Here is a 17159-nt window from a genome sequence, read left to right as displayed (position 1 = left end):
GATAAGGACTTTGTTTTGTTCTCTGTTGTATTCTAGGACCTAGAACAATGCATGGCCCATGGTAGGTGCTTTATGAACTTCATGAATATTTCCTGAGTAAGGCCAGTGAGTGGAAACTCCAGAGAGACACTTTTCAGTTCATCAGAAGGAAAGACTTCCTGTCATTGGAACCTGAAGGTGGAAATAACTAGTTCTGTGTCGGATAAATCTCTTGTCATGGAGGAACATTTAATTCACAGAAAAGCTGAACAATAGTTGTCTCATGGGCATGCATACTGGAGGCTTAGAGCAGCTGGGGGATTGGATGAGATGGTCTCCAGTATCCCTCAAGGCTTTGGCTGTATTTGATTTCATGCACCTGCACACGTTCCTCCAGAAACCCTGGTGGGAACCCTGGAAATTGGTTGAAGGAGACTGGATGCCAAAAAAAAAAAAAAAAAAAGCTCACAGTGAAATGCTTTTCAACATAAAAATTTATTTTTTTGTTTTTCAAGGAAATATATGATCATTCAAAAAATTCAGAAAGTAGGAGAAGAAAACACACACACATAATCCCACCAGATGATCACTGTTAATATTTTGTGGTGTTTTTTTAAATATATTTTTTGTGTTACTCTATATAGTTATATATTTTACATATATGTGTGTATATGTGTGTGTGTGTGTGTGTGTGTGTGTGTGTGCGTGTGCAATCTATTACTGCATAAGAAATCACACCAAAACTTCGTGCCATAAAATGGCAATTTTATCATTCATGGGTCGGGAATTCAAGAGTAGCTCAGCTGGGAGTTTGGGCTGGGTGGTTCATGTGATTGCTGTCAGGCTGGGGCTGGACTCTTCTCAGTGGCTTCTACACTTGGGTCTGGTGCCTGGGCTTGAGGATTCAAGTAGATGGGACTTCTCAGGTATCTTTCTCTCTCTCATTGTGGTCTGCCCACGTAGTCTTTTGGGGATATGGTGAACATCCGTAGGGTGGCTCAGGATTCCAAAGCCGTTTGTCTCAAGACAAATGGCAGGAGTCTTTCATGAGCTAGCCTTGGAAGTCAATAGCAGCACTTCTGTCACTTTTATTGGTAGAGGCAGTTACAAAACTCCACCAAGGGAGGAGGGTCAGTGTCACATTGAGACAAAAGTATCTATTCATCCATTCTTCTATCACCTATCTCCTCATCTCATCCTCCCACTCTCCCCACCTGCCTGTCTTTTTCTCTCTCTCCAACTTTGAAAAGTCCATTGCACCATAAGTTATAATCATAAAATGTTTCATCCTATATTTAAAAACAACTTATTATAATATAAATCTTGCCTCAAGTTACAAACCCTTTAAACATTTTTTGTTTTGGCTGAAACAGAAATTTATTATAGGATAATGGTAGTAGATAATATTTCGAAAGGTAGAATGGGATTGATTTTGAACATAAAATTCTAGACATAGTCAAGTGGCAAATATTTCTCTTTTAAAAAAATTTATTTATTTAAATTCCAGTTAGTTAACATACAGTGTAGTATTGGTTTCAGGAGTAGAACCCAGTGATTCATCGCTTACATGTAACACCCCACTGCTCATCCCAACAAGAGCCCTCCTTAATGCTCATCATCATCTAGCCCATCCCCCCACCTACCTCCCTTCCAGCAACCCTCAGTTTGTTCTCTGTATTTAAGAGTCTTTTACGGTTTGCCTCCCTCTCTGTTTTTATCTTATTTTTCCTTCTCTTCCCCTATATTCATCTGTTGTATTTCTTTTTTTTTAATTTTTTAAATGTTTATTTTTTTAGAGAGAGAGAGAGAGACAGGGTGTGAGCACAGGAGGGGCAGAGAGAGAGAGGAGATACAGAATCTGAGGCAGGCTCCAGGCTCTGAGCTGTCAGCACAGAGCCTGATATGGGGCTCAAACTAAAGAACCACGAAATCATGACCTGAGCCAAAGTCAGATGCTTAACCAACTGAGCCACTCAGGTGCCCCAGCCTGTTGTGTTTCTTAAATTCCACATATGAGTGAAATAATGTGATATTTGTCTTTCTCTTATTGACTTATTTCACTTAGCATAATACATTCCAGTTCCATCCATGTTGTTGCAAATGGCAAGATTCCATCCTTTTGGATTGGCCTCTTTAAACATTTTAATTGATCATATTTTGCTCTAATTAATTTTTTTTTGATTTTTGACCCATGTTTAGTTTCTAGTTTTTTCTCTATTATAAATAATGGTGTAGTGGTACAATGGACATATTTATTAGTTATAAAGCTTTTCCTTCTTTATTTCAAGAATTAGGGATATTAGGAATTAGGAACTATTCTATGAAATTACTGGTTTAAAGAATATGTGCATAAAAAATAGGTTTCTCTCTTCTAAATAGGATAGAAATGTTTCTTTTAATATTCTCACTACATACTACAAAATTGCTTTCCAAAAGCGTTATATCTACCAATTTATATTCCTGTTACAATGCATGCAAGTGTCTTTTCACATAACCTTAGAAATTACTGTTAGGAATTACCATTAAAATAAAATTGTTGCTAATTCAATGGGCCAAAAGGTATTTTTCTGTACATTTCTTGAATTACTAGTAAGAGTGAGCATGTTTGCTTCTGCTTGATAACCTCTAACATTTGAACATTCTCTTTTTAAGAAATATTTAATAATTGGAAACCTGAAGCATTCACAAAAGTAGAGAGAATACTCTAATGAAGTTCCATGAACCCAGCATCCAGCTTCATGACATCCAACCCACGGATGGATGGATTTCATCTATAACTTGCTTACTCTGCCTCTCGCATTAGATTAAGTAAATCCCAGGTATCGCATCATTTCCCCCATAAATATTTTAGTATGCATCTATAAAAAATAAACATTGTTATAAAACATAGCATAAAATCACTATAAGACCTAAAATATTCTTTAATATTAAATATCCAGTCGATGTTCATTTTCCCACTTGTCTCATAATGTTTTCTTTTAATTTTTTTAATGCTTATTTATTTTTGAGAGGAAGAGCATGAGCAGGGGAGGGGCAGAGAGATACAGAGACACAGAATCTGAAGCAGGCTCCAGGCTCTGAGCTGCCAGCACAGAGCGCAATGTGGGGCTCGAACTCCTGGACCACGAGATCATAACCTGAGCTGCAGTCGGATGCTTAACTGACTGAGCCACCCAGGCGCCCCACTCATAATGTTTTTTTTTAATTGGTTTGTTTGAAGTAGAATCTGAAGGACTATAAATGGAATTTGCTTGATGTGTATCTTAAGCCCCTTTTAATCTATAGATTTATCCTCCCTTTTTTTAGTTTTTGTAATTTTTTTTTTGAGGAAACTAGGCCACTTGTCATATATAATTTGCCATTTCCTGAATTTTGCTGATTGCGTCCCTTTGTTGCTCAACACGTTCCTCTGTCCCATATATTTTCTGTGAATTATTAGTTAGATCTAGAGAACTGGTCTGATTCAGGTTTGAGTTTTGGCAAAAAGTAATTGACAGATGACAATGTATATTTCCATTAGGAGCCTTGCTGTCTAGTTGTCTCTTTTTGTGATGATCACTGCTATTGATGACCACTGCCTAGAACCATTGTATCTTTACAGGGTTTGCAAATTAGTGATTTTAAAAAAATTATCTTATCCCTTCTTTATTAGACGGAATATATTCCATAAAGAGAAACTTATCCTCATCAACTGTTTGGTTACCCTGAAGAATGTCTTTCCCTTTACTTACAAATTTCAGAACGATGAGCTGGTGTACCAGTTTGCTGGGGCTGCCACAACAAGTACCATAGACTGTGTGACTTAAACAACAGAAATTAACTTTCTTGTAGTTCTGGAAGCTGGAAGCCCAAGGTCGATGTGTCGGCAGGACTGCTTTCTGCTAAGACCTCTCTTCTTGGCTTGCGGATGGCTGTCTTCTCCCTGTGTCTTCACATAGTCTTCCCTTTGTGTGTGTCTGTGTCCTAATCTCCTCTTCTCATAAGGATATGAGTCATACTGGATTAGGATTCACCCCCATTTAATGTTAATTACCCCCACTTCATTTAATGTTAATTACCTCCTTAAAGGCCCTATCTCCAAATTCAGTCACATTCTGAGATAGTGGGGGTTAGAACTTCCACATGAAATTTAGGGGTACACAAGTCAGCCTGTAACAATTGGTTTCCAGGCATTCTCCAAAGACAACCAATGAGGGACTTTTTTTGCCCCTTAGTATCCATATGAATTTATGGATTTTAACAGATTTGATATATTTAGCCTATCATAGTTTTTATTTTTTATTCTTATTGATGCTTAAATTGTCCCATCTTTAACTAGTGGGAGGCTCTTAAAGTTGGCTTCCGACCCTTTTAGACATGGTGCAGTTGTTTTTGATTTGGGTAGATTTCTTGCTTTCTGGCATTACAAACTGTTCCAGACTCATCTATATATCTCTTGCCTCAGACATAGAATCAGCCGTCTCTCCAAATAGCCTTGTTCCTTTCCTGGGAAGTAACAATTAGCGCCCACAATAGAGGTGTGAGGCACGCTCAATACTACCGGGTTTGGCTATGAAATATTCATAGTTTTTGAAGCAAGATGTCAAAATATTGATGGGAGGTGGTGATGATGGTGCAGTAACCACAAAACGCAAACTCCTAGCAAGGATGGGAGATACTCTTCTACTTACTGGAGACTCACTTCACTGACTCATACTTTCCTCGCTCACAATTTCATCTAGGTTAACAAATGTGAACCAAGGGATCACTGTGGGTAAGGTACTCACAATGTGCAGAGAACCAAAAGACGAGTAAGACATGGTTCCTCCCCTCAATTTGGTTTCAATCTAGCAGATGCACCCACATGCCATTATTTTCATTGGGTTGCTTTAATAACATTCAAGTACTTCAGTATAGGTGTAACATTTATTTTGGCACTTCAAGCCCTGGTTCTGAGAGTTAGTCACAGTTTTAAATGAATTAATCCTTATTAAGCCCTCAACCCAGTGCCTTATTCATGGTAGGGCTCAGTATGTGTCAGCATTTGCTGGTTGACTGCCTGTTTGCACTCCCATCCATCCCTGTCCTTCCTGTGCTCTACTCTGTATTTGAGGGAACTATGTTTCCTGGACTCCTTGACCCTATAGCTCCCAGGAAGCTTCAGCCATGGGAAGCTCTGGTGGGTTTGGGGAAAGGCCAGAGTATTTCTTCCTCTTTTTTCTGCATCCTGTGGCATCTCCTCTATGGCTCCAGCTCAAATCCTACTATAATTTCAGCTCCTGCAGGACAGCCCCCTGCTGTCTTTCCAACCCTAACAGCATCTTTATGGGCGTCTGTTTGGTGTCTTAGCTCTATTGTCTCCTGTATAACCTATTTCCTATATTGAATTCCTTTTGATTGAAAGACTCAGGTGGTCTATGTTTCCTGGATGGAAGAGTTGGCCACTGATATTAATATTACTATCTCATTTAACTGTATCTCAATAACTCTATCAGGCAGATGTTATTATCATCCTCACTTTATGGATGAGGAAACTGAGGTAGAGGAAGGTTGAATAACTTGTCTCAGGTCACATACTTAGTAAGTGGTGGGGCTGGGACATGAACCCAGATGTGCCTGTCTTTAGCCTGACTCTTGATGTGCACAATTAGGTAAGACAACCATCTACCCACTTGCTGTGCTTCCAGGAGCCTCTTCTTACACTTTGTAGCTAGTTCCTAAGCTGAGGAGTAGCACCTCTGGATATCTTGGGGTTATTTTACCCATGGGAGATTTTTGGGCCATTTTCTTGCAAAATTCCTCTCTTTGGGAACTCATGAATGAATAAAATGTCTGTGGTTCAGTTCTGCATTGCTCTGTTTTAGTGATTTATTGATAATTTGGAAGGCTTTACTGTCTAATGTGCAGGCATATAATGGACAGTTGATTAAGTGCAGGGTTTGTGGTCGTGTCTATAAAACACTGAGTATCGGCTCTCAGAAGGAATGTAACTCTGCATGATAACACAATTTCTCTGGTGTATCCAGAGTTAAGTGACAATACCCTTTTCTAAAAATCCATTCATAATAGTTCTAGGAATCCCCGTGTTATACAAAAGATGCTCAAAATTTAGAACATCTGCCTTTGAGTGGGATGAAAAGTGAGAGAAATCTTTACAAAGTGGAAAATTACTATTGTTCCCTAGAGCCTGGTATGAGAAATGGAACATCAGATTAATCTCACACATGAAATACAAAGTATTAAAAATCCCTATCGTCCCAGAAAGGCATTAAACATGGACACTGATGAAAGATTACTTTGGTTCAGAGAACTGGGGCTTTTTCCGTACAACAGATTTCGTTGTTATTACCAACAAGATATTTTCTCTCCCCGCCGCCCCCCCCAACTCCTTTTTGTTGTTGTTGTTGATATTTTGCCTTTTTCATCATGAAGCCACTCTCAGGTTTTGCCAGCCAGTTAGGTAAGGGCCCATGTCACCTTGGCAAGTCTGGTTAAGCTGATTATATGACGGGATTGCTGGCTTTGTGGATTCTGCCTTTTGTAGGCCCCAGCCATGAAAAACATTTCTGTCTAGCACCTTGGGTGATTTGAAGATTGGTAACACATTCCCCAGTTTGGTGTTTCTACTGTAAACCATACTGAAATGAGATTCTTTCGCCAGGACTTTTGAAACAGGATACAGTTTCAACAGAATGCTAGAGAAATGTCAGGAGAAAGACATCCTATGGCCCTCCTCCCTGCCTCGGGAACCTAGTGAATCCTTTCTTTATGGTCTTTTCCTGTTTCTCAATTCAAGGCATCCTCTGTCCACAATTACACCAAAGCTGATGGGGCTCAAGGCCACATCTAGCTAGTAAGTTTAGAGAAATCATCCTGTAGTGTTAATTCCTTAGCAATTTCTTTCCTGACCACTATGCGTGAATGCAAGGCACTGTAGCCAATTAACTTGCATTTTATTCAGAGACAACTCACCTGATAAGTCTGTTAAATTCTTTTCTGTGGGTGGGGGGGGGGCGCCTGGGTGGCTCAGTCGGTGAAGCGTCCGACTTTGGCTCAGGTCACGATCTCGCAGTCCGTGAGTTCAAGCCCCGCGTCGGGCTGTGGGCTGATGGCTCAGAGCCTGAAGCCTGCTTCCGATTCTGTGTCTCCCTCTCTCTCTGCCCCTCCCCCATTCATGCTCTGTCTCTCTCTGTCTCAAAAATAAATAAACGTTAAAAAAAAAATTCTTTTCTGTGGGAATTCGAAAGGAACAAATCAAAACCAGCTCAAACCCATGAGTCTCATTAAACCCCAAACTCACTAAACTAGAATCATGAGGCCAGGTGCGGTGTGCAAGCCCATGCTTGAATGAGGTATTAGAAACAGGCTGTGTTGACCTTTCAGATTCTCTGCCTCCTTATCAATAATGCAAACCACAGCCCTCACAGCTTACAGCAGGCATGGAGCAGAGAACTCCTAGGGATCAGGATACATCTCTACTCCTATTCCATAAATATATATATATTCCATAAATAAATATGGAGAAAGGGGCCTCATCTCAACCAAGGGTCCAGGCCCTGACGAGGGCTGAGGAATAATTAGTGGGGAACAAAAGGGAAATTATCAGCCTATTTGCACACTTCAGAGTATGATACCATATCAGTTTTTAGCATGAAGCTGAGAACTTTTCCAATTTATGATCATCAAATTCAGAAGAGTCTCCAGGTTTCCAGGCTTCCAGCCTTATCATATCCAGTGAGCAGAATTCTTGAGGCCATTGTGGAAATAAGACTTTGCTGTAAGAGTCAATGATTTACAGTTAATAACTGTGAATCTCCTCCTTTCAAGAGATGAATTCAAAATGAATTAGAATCTTCTAGTACCAATTCCAAACACCCAGGATATGGATTCTCATTGGCTCAGCATGAGTCATATGTTTATAGTCAGCCAATCAACGTTGGGTAGGGTGACAGAGGCCTCATAGAACATACATGGCTTCCTGGGACTCATTCCTGTGCATGAGGAGGCAGACTAGGGTCCTTATGAATTGAGCATAAGCTTCAGGTAGTACATACTATGATTGTCTTGCAAAGAAAGGTCTGGGTGGCAATTCCTGTTCTTAGAATAACATGTCACTAACACAATACCTTCCCTGAAATTCTCCACTTTCTGGTTTAATTGTACTTTGAAGATTAAGGACATCTACTGTGCTAAGGGTCCTAGATCTTAGTTTTTGAATTTTGCGATATGGCTGCGCATTTCTCTGTATCTGTCGCTAGGCTCAATATGAACTAGATTCCACCAAAATGATAGCTACATTAGACGAATCGCCAAGCTGTAATGCATAGTTACTGAGATACTCCAGACATTTTCAATCTCTCATCCTTTGTTTTTGCTGTCTTCTCAGCGTGGAATAGCCTTAATAAATCCAGCTATTGAAATCCTATTCGTTATCCTTTAAGGCACAATTCAAGTGCCAATTCCACCCTGAAGTCTCCCTTGATCCTCTCAAGTTTAGAGTTGCCAGATTTAGCAAATAAGAATATAGGATATTGGATTAAATTTGAATTTCAGATACACAATGAATAATTTATAATACTCAAATATTTCACTGGACATAGTTAAAATTCATTTGTTGTTTATCTGAAAGTCAAATTTATTTGGATAGGGGCACCTGGTGCTCAGTCTGTTAAGTATCTGATTCTTGATTTCAGCTCAGGTCATGATCTCACAGTTCCTGGGATAGAGCCCCACATCAGGCTTTTCACTGACAGTGAGGAGCCTGCTTGGGATTTTCTCTCTTTCTGCACCTCCCCTGTGTGCGTGCTCTCTGTGTCTCTTTCTCAAAATAAAGGAATAAACTTTAAATTATTTTAAAAATGTATTTAGATATTCTGTATTAAAATTTTTTTAATGTTTATTTATTTTTGAGAGAGAGAGAGAGAGAGACAGACTGTGAGAGGGGGAGGGGCAGAGAGAGAAGGAGACCCAGAATCCGAAGCAGGCTCCAGGCTCTGAGCTGTCAGCACAGAGCCTGACGTGGGGCTCGAACTGGGGCTTGAACTCACAAACCATGAGATATAAGCTGAGCTGAAGTCAGACACTTAACGGACTGAACCACCCAGGCGCTCCTGGATATTTTGTATTTTTATCCAGTAACTCTACTCCCATTGGAGCAGAATTGTTCCCAGCATTTTGCCTACACTTTTTTTTTTTTTTTTACATTTATTTTCTTCTGTCATGGATTAGTTGGTTGTCCCTGTTTCCTTCTTTTTTCACTAAATTGTAAGATACTTGAGTGCAATACTGAATACTTGAGTATTGTTCCTTTTTCAAAAAGACTTTTTTGGGGGTGGGCAGTTTTAGGCTTACATTAAAATAAGGAGTGAACTACAGAGATTTCTGGTATAACTCATGCCCTCACACAAGCATAGTCTCCCCCACTATCAACATCACTCACCAGAATGGTACATTTTTCACCAAGGATGAACCTACATTGACACATCGTAATCTCCTGAAGTCCATAATTTACATTATGGTTCCTCTTGGCATTGTGTATTCTGTGGGTTTGGACAAATGTTTAATGACATGTATCTTTCATTATAATATCAAAAAGTGTATTTTTACTGCATTAAAAATCCTCTGTGCTCTGCCTGTTCATCCCTACCCTCCTTCTGATCTTTTTATTGTCTCCATAGTTTTGCCTTTTCCAGAATATTATATGATTGGAATCATTTGGTATGTAGCCTTTTCAGATCTTTCACTTAGTAACATGCATTCAAGATTCTTTCTTGTTTCTCATAGCTTGATAGGTCACTTCTTTTTAGCACTGAATAATATTCCATAGTCTAGATATACCACAGTCTTTCCATTCACTTACTGAAGAACATCTTGGTTGCTTCCAAGTTTTGCCAATTATTTATAAAGCTCTATAGACAACTAAATGCAGGTTTCTGTGTGGACATAGACTTTCAAACATTTAGGTAAATTCCAAGTGGTGAGATTGCTGGAACATATGGTAAGAGTATATTTAGTTTTGTAAAAAACCCACCAAAGCGTCTTCCAAAGTAGCTATACCATCTTGCATTCCTACCAGCAATGTATGAGAGTTCTTGTTGCTCCACATCCTCCCCAGCATTTGGTGGTGTCATCAGTACTCTGGATTTGGGCCATTCTAGTAGGTGTATGGTAGTGTCTCATTGTTTTAATTTGCATTTCTCTGATGACATATGATGTGAAGCATCTTTTCATGTGCTTATTTGCCATCTGTCTATATTTTTTGGTATGGTGTCTGTTAAGGTCTTTGACCCATTTTTTAAGCAGACAGTGTGTTTGCTTATTGTTGAGTTTTAAGAGTTCTTTGTGGGGCACCTGTGGCTCAGTTACTTGAACATCCAACTCTTGTTTTAGCTCAGGTCATGATTCTAGAGTCATGGGATTGAGCCCTGTGTCAGGCTCTGCACTGAGCATAGAGCCTGCTTAAGATTCTCTCTTCCTCCCTCTCTGGCCCTCTCCCCCACTCACACACTCTCTCTCAAAAAAAAAGTTAAAAAATCTTGTATATTTTGAATAACAGTCCTTTATCATATGTATCTCTCGCATATATTTTCTCCAAGTCTGTGGCTTGTCTTCTAATTCTCTTGAGATTGTGTTGTGGCGTAGAACTTTTTAATTTTAATGAAGTCCAACTGATCAATTATTTCTTTCATGGATCACGTCTTTGATGTTGTATCTAAAAATGCATCACCATACCCAATATCATCTAGGCTTTTCCCTATATTATCTTCTAGGAATTATATACTTTTGCATTTTACATTTAGGTCTTGGATCCATTTTTGAGTTGTTTTTTGTGAAGCGTGTAAATTCTGTATCTAGATTCACTGTTTTGCAATGTGGATGTCTCAGCATCATTTGTTGAAAAGGCTATCTTTACTCCACTGTATTGATTTTGTTCCTTTGTCAAATATCAGTTGACTGTATTTATGGGAGTCTATATCTGGGTTCTCTATTTTGTTACACTGATATATTTGTGTATTCTTTCACCAATACCAGACTGTCTTGATTACTCTAGCTTTATAGTAAGCCTTGAAATCTGGTGGCATCAGTGCTCTACTTTGTTTTTCTCCTTTACTTTTGTGTTGGCTATTCTGGGTCTTTTGCCTCTCCACAAAAACTTTTGAATCAGTTTGTTGATATCCATATAATAACTTGCTGATATTTTTATTTGGATGTCACTGTATCTGTAGATCAAGTTGGGAATGACTGACATCTTGACAATATTGAGTCTCCCTTTCCATGAACATGGAATATTTCTCCAGTTATTTAATCTTTGATATCATTCATGAGAATTATATAATTTTCCTCATATATAACTTAGGTATATTTTGTTAAATTTATACCTAAGTATTTAATGTTTTGGGGTGATAACGGTATTGTGTTTTTAACTTTAAATTCTATCTGTTCTTGTTGTATTATTCTTTATTTAACTCTGTACTTCCCACATTATATAGGAGAATGTTTTATACACAGCAGAAATTAATAACGATTTGAGAAAGTAAGTGAAAAATTTGTTGAAATAGGCTTTTGGCTGTCACATGTATGAGTTATATGTTTGCAACCAAAGTCCAAACTCTACTCTCAAGTAATAGGAACACTTGTTAGTACTAAGTTATACTAACTTAGTACAGTTATATGCCAGCCACTGTACTAAGCCACTATATGAAGCTGGTATAAAGATAGGATAACCCTATCTCACAGATAAAAATACTGAGGATCGAGAGGTTGAGATAAAAAATATTTTTTGAGGTAATATGCCAAAAGTCACAAAGTTAGTAATTGGCAAAGTCAGGATTCAAATCCCAGGTATGCCTAAATCCAAAGCCCATGTCTTATCTGCTCTTCTAAAAAATCTACTTTTACACAAAAGAGCGACTGAGTGGGTTTCTGTTTTTGTTAGAGTATTGATTCAGCTTTTCTTTAGAGAGATCAAAATTACAATGGATTAAATGAATAGAAGTTAATTGTCCTCTCACGTATAAACCAGAGCTGTTCGTCCAGGGAGATAGGCAGTCTGCTCCGCAAGGTCACTCAGAGACTTGGTTCCTTCTATTTGCTGCTCTGCCATCCCTTCTGCTGCTGCCCTTCCTGCACAGTTGATGTCAGATCACCGCATCGACATTCCAGTCTATGGGATGGGGAAACTACGAAGTGAAGGGCAAGCAACTTCCTTTCAAGGACGTGCTCCAGCTGTTGTTCATGCGTCTCTTCCACACATATCCATTGGCCAGAGCTTAGGCAAAAGGCCGTAACTTGCTTCAGGAAAAGCTGGGGAATGTAGTCTTCAGGTAACTGTCCTTTACAGGACAGGGTTTCTCTACTGGAAAGAAGAAGGGGGGAATGGGTATTGTGCAGAAACAGCAGTTTCTGTGATAGTCATCTGAGTAAAGGAGGCAGAGCAGTTAGAGCGAGAAAATTTGAATTCAGAGAGCTGGAGAGTCAGGGAGATGAGAGCATGTAAGTAAGGAAAGTTGTAGAAGAATCACTTAGTTAAGGGCTGTGCTGGATTTTCACATCTCCCTGAACTCCCTAAGGTTGACTGTGAGGGTGGGTGCAGTAGACATTTGCCATTCTTTCTGGCCACCCAAAACCTTGAAAACCCTTCCTATGTTTGAGAAGTTCTCCTCTTAATGAATCAATTTCCCCATCTACATTCTTTTTTTTTTTTTTTAATTTTTTTTTTCAACGTTTTTTATTTATTTTTGGGACAGAGAGACAGAGCATGAACGGGGGAGGGGCAGAGAGAGAGGGAGACACAGAATCGGAAACAGGCTCCAGGCTCCGAGCCATCAGCCCAGAGCCAGACGCGGGGCTCGAACTCACGGACCTCGAGATCGTGACCTGGCTGAAGTCGGACGCTTAACCGACTGCGTCACCCAGGCGCCCCTCCCCATCTACATTCTAACCGAAGCCAGAAACTTGCTTTTCTAGACTTTTTAGTAGCCAAGATACAGTCAATGGGATGCACCTGCTCTAGAAAATGAGCTGGAAACTAGTGAAGCAGAAAAGCAGTTTCTGGGTAGAATCCATTCTGAGGAAGATGCTGGCAAACACTTCCGTTTATAAGAAGTAGAGATAGAGGCTCCAGCAGTAGCATCTAGTGCCCAACATTAGTGTTGGAAACTGAAGGGGCTGTGTGTAGGAGTAGCAGCAGTAGGGGCATGTAGACTAAATAACTGTCTTTACTCTTCACTTTCTCCCTACAATGGAAGCCATGCTTTTGGACATGTGATTTCCAATGCCTCCCATGACAGTAGACAGAGTAGTAGACAGAGTCTGCATTCCAGACCCATTGACCTTGAGCTTGGCTGTATAATTTATTTTGAGACGTAGAAAGTAGATGGAAGGGACAGTGTCTCAGTTTTATCTAGACAGAGAGTCAAGAAGCATGGCAAAGTTTCCATTAGCCCACTGGAGTCTCGACACTCACTATGAGAAGAACATGTGACACATAGCCATTGTCCCTTCAACCTGGGCCTTAGAATGAAGATTCCTGAAATAGACCTGAACCTAGCCTAAATTCTGGACCCAAACCTCAACTAAGCTCAGCTGAGCCCGGGTAAGATGAGCCAAACCACAACTGACCCATGAAGATAAAATAAAATGTTTGTTGTTGAGATTGGAGATAATTTGTTGTTATGTGGCTTATCAAAGAGGAAACCTGATTTATATAGTATTCCTACTGGAGTGCTTCCAAGATATGATTTGGGTAGGGCTGATATTCAGCGAATCTGTCCCAGAAGAGCTGTAGAGGTTATTTGCCATTTTATACTATTCTGATTAATTGAAGCCCGTGTCACATGGTTGTCAAATATTTGACAATCACCACTAGGTCTGGTTGTCTCTGGCCACATGGCCATCAAACCTGTTTCTGTAGCCTTTCTGGAGATTCTGTGAGGTACCTAATATCCTCAAATAATTTTTCTGCATAAAATAGGAGTAAGTATGTTTCAACTCATAAATTAAAACCCTAACTAAAAGAGATGAGAATGCCAAGGTCAGGGCCAAACGGGGGTCTCTCTCTTCCTTCAGTGACCACAGCACATTTTCAGATTTGCTTCGTAAAAGCATTTCAGTATTTTCTATCTTTGGACTTTGGGTAAAAATGTAAATAACCTAAGAACTCTGATCCTACATTTTATGAATTTGGCACCAGTACTGAAGACTCTTCTTCCTTGGTACCCCTGGGGCGGATTCTTTTTTCAGTCCAGTGGAAAGAAGCCTTGGCCATGATCCAAGAGACCTGTGCTCCAATCCCAGTTGTGCCAGAAATATGTGTGACCTTGAGAAAGTGACTTTATTTCTTTGGGTCTTAGCTTTCCTGGATGCTGAATCCCAGGACACTAACATCTGCTTTCCTTTTGGTGATGGTGGCCTGGGGAAAAGAAATGATGGGAACATATCATAGAAAGCCATGAGATCTAAATATATGCAAACTGTATGGCATACATCTCTGTTTAATACATAGTCTGGCATTAATTATATACAAATGTATATGTAAGCATACACAGTAGTCTGGAAGGAAATGTGCAAAAATGCTCTTTGTGGTTTTCTCAGGCTCTGAGATTATGGGTGATTTAAATATTCTTTTAAAAATGCTCCTGCATTTTCCACATTTTCTATAATAAGCATTTATTATTTCTATAATAGGAAGATTATTTTTAAAAGAAAAAAAGACTCTAATGTACTAAGTTAATGTAGGGTATTTTTTATGAGCAGTTCTCTCAAAAGCACTTTGGATCCAAGTAGGGCTTCTCTTCAAGTAAAGTAAACATAAGGAGAGGCGGGAGAAATGGGGAAAAAACGGTAGAGAGGAGGTGCCCACACCACAGTCAGGGCACTAACCCCTTGAGGGAGGGAGATGAGGAGAGGGGTGTGGAATAGGGATCCCCCTTCTAAGCCCAGGGAGCCCCATTGTAATGTGCACCCTGAGTCATGGGATCATTCATCACCAGTTAAGCCACGATCACCAAATGCACAGGAAGTCAAGAAGAAACCTGAGCCCCAGTATTAGCCTGTTGGTGAACGTTGTTCCTGTCTCCCAGCACAGGGCAATCAAGGATCTGATTACACACATCCTCAGGAAATCCTCAGGAAATAATCTGGGGCACATGACCCTGGCGAAGAAGGGCCAAAAACTTTCTCTGGGCTTTGGGTTTTTTTGAGGTGTCTGCAGCAACCATCTTTCAACAAGATTTTCCCAATATAGATTCGATGCCTAAGGAGATGAGGGAAGCTGAGGCTGTAGACTGAGGGTGGGCACAGAGGCCACAGGGTTTGGTTGGGCTATTTGCCACCTCATTCCATCCCATCTTTACTATTTCAACCCCCAACAAGACAACCTGGCCCTGCCAACAACGACAAAAATGAGACAGAAAAATCAGTTATGATCCTATTGCTTCTCAAGCCTGAATAAAGACATCTCTCCCCTCCCCTCCCTCAATGCATATGCTTCCTAAAAGTTGACAGATTCATTCCACAAACCTTTTTGGAGCACACAGTATTTCAAGGCCTAGTGCAAGGCTAGGGATATGAGGTGGTGTCCCCATGATTTTGGTCTAGTGAGGGAGATAAGCGGACACACAGGTTTCAATCCTGACTGGAGGTTCTCTAGAATTCATAACACTAGTTGCTATTATTTATTGAAGGTTCAATATACACCAGGCATGTGCTAGATGCTTTACATATGTCATCCCATTTAAGCTTCACTCCAACACTATGAAGTAGGTACTATTATTGTCCCCATTTTATAGATGAGAAAACTGCAGCTTGGGGAGCTTAAGTCTGATGTCACACAGGATTACCAGCAGAGAAGCAAATTGTGTGAATCTAACTTGCCTGGCTCCAGCCCCACCTGCTTAACCCCTCATCTCTATAGCACAGAGGGGGGAGTCAGAGGAAGGGCAGTCCACACCACCTGGGGAAGATCAGAGAAGGTGACTCTCGAACTGGGTCTTGAAGGATGAGCAGGAGTTTGATAGGCGACAAGGAGGCAGGAAGGGAATTCTAGGCAGTGGAGCAGAATATTCTGAGGCAAAGGGTAGAGATGCAGCCTGTCTTCTCGAAATACCAAATATTCTGATGCAGCTAGAAGGCAGGGGGGCAGCAAAGGCAGGCTACGAAGGATAGGAGCCTGTTGAGACCATTGGATCAGCAACTCCCTTACCTGGTGGCTTAGAATCATCACTGACATGTGGAGACACCAGCAGGCAGGGTGTGAGCCAGCAGTGGTCCCTCAGGGCCTGACGATCCCAGCACAGCTGGGGCTCCTTTCCAAGGAGCTGAGTTGGGTTTTTTCCCAAGATACTCCCTGGTGGATCTGAAGGCAGCCTGTCTCAGGGCCAGATCAGCAGCTGTGCTGGAATGCAAGAACGTTCTGTCAAGGAAGGACAGGAGAGTCTTTTACCTGAAATTCATGGTGGTCAAGACTGCCGGCTTTGTCTACAGAATGGTGGATTCGAAGCCTCCTCCGTTCACCTACTGTGTGACCTTGAGCTCATCGCTTAGCTGCTCTGCCCCTCATGCATGTCTTATTTAAATCTGGGACCCATTATACCTATTTCTTAGGCTATTTGTGAAGAAGAAACGAAGCCATTTACATCAAGTACTTAGCACAATGTCTTGCACAGAGTAAACACTCAGTTTATGATGGTCTTTATTATAAGCAGTTATGGCTATTACTCAGTCGATGTTCATTCAGCAAAGAATCATTTACCATTTTCTTAAACCCAGCACCAGATTATAGCCATGAACGAGGAATACAAAGTTCTTACCTACCTAGAGCTTATATTCTAGGGAGGGGGACAGACAATAAACAATGAACACATATAATAATTTCAGATAGTAATGAGCAAACAATAAAAGGTTAAAGAGTGAAATGTTTGTGTGTGTGTGCGTGTGTGCGTGCATATGAGCTTTAGATAAGATAATTAGGTACGTTCTCCTTGATAAGGTGACCTTTGGGCAAAGACCTGAATCAAAGGAAAGTGAATCTCACGAAAATCACATGAAATCTCATGACAACCTCATGAAAATGTAGAGCAAAAATGATGCAGGCAGAGGACACAGCAAGTGTAAACGCCTGGGGGCAGGACAGAGCTTGACATATTCAAGAAATTACCAAAAAACCATTAACCTGGGAGGAAAGAGTGATAGGAGATGAAGGA

Source organism: Panthera pardus, unplaced genomic scaffold (assembly GCF_024362965.1).
Source record: "Panthera pardus isolate Hobbes unplaced genomic scaffold, ASM2436296v1 HiC_scaffold_6, whole genome shotgun sequence".
Taxonomy (NCBI): Eukaryota; Metazoa; Chordata; class Mammalia; order Carnivora; family Felidae; genus Panthera; species Panthera pardus.
The sequence above is the reverse complement of the archived record's forward strand: the minus strand, read 5'-3'. Positions refer to the sequence as shown.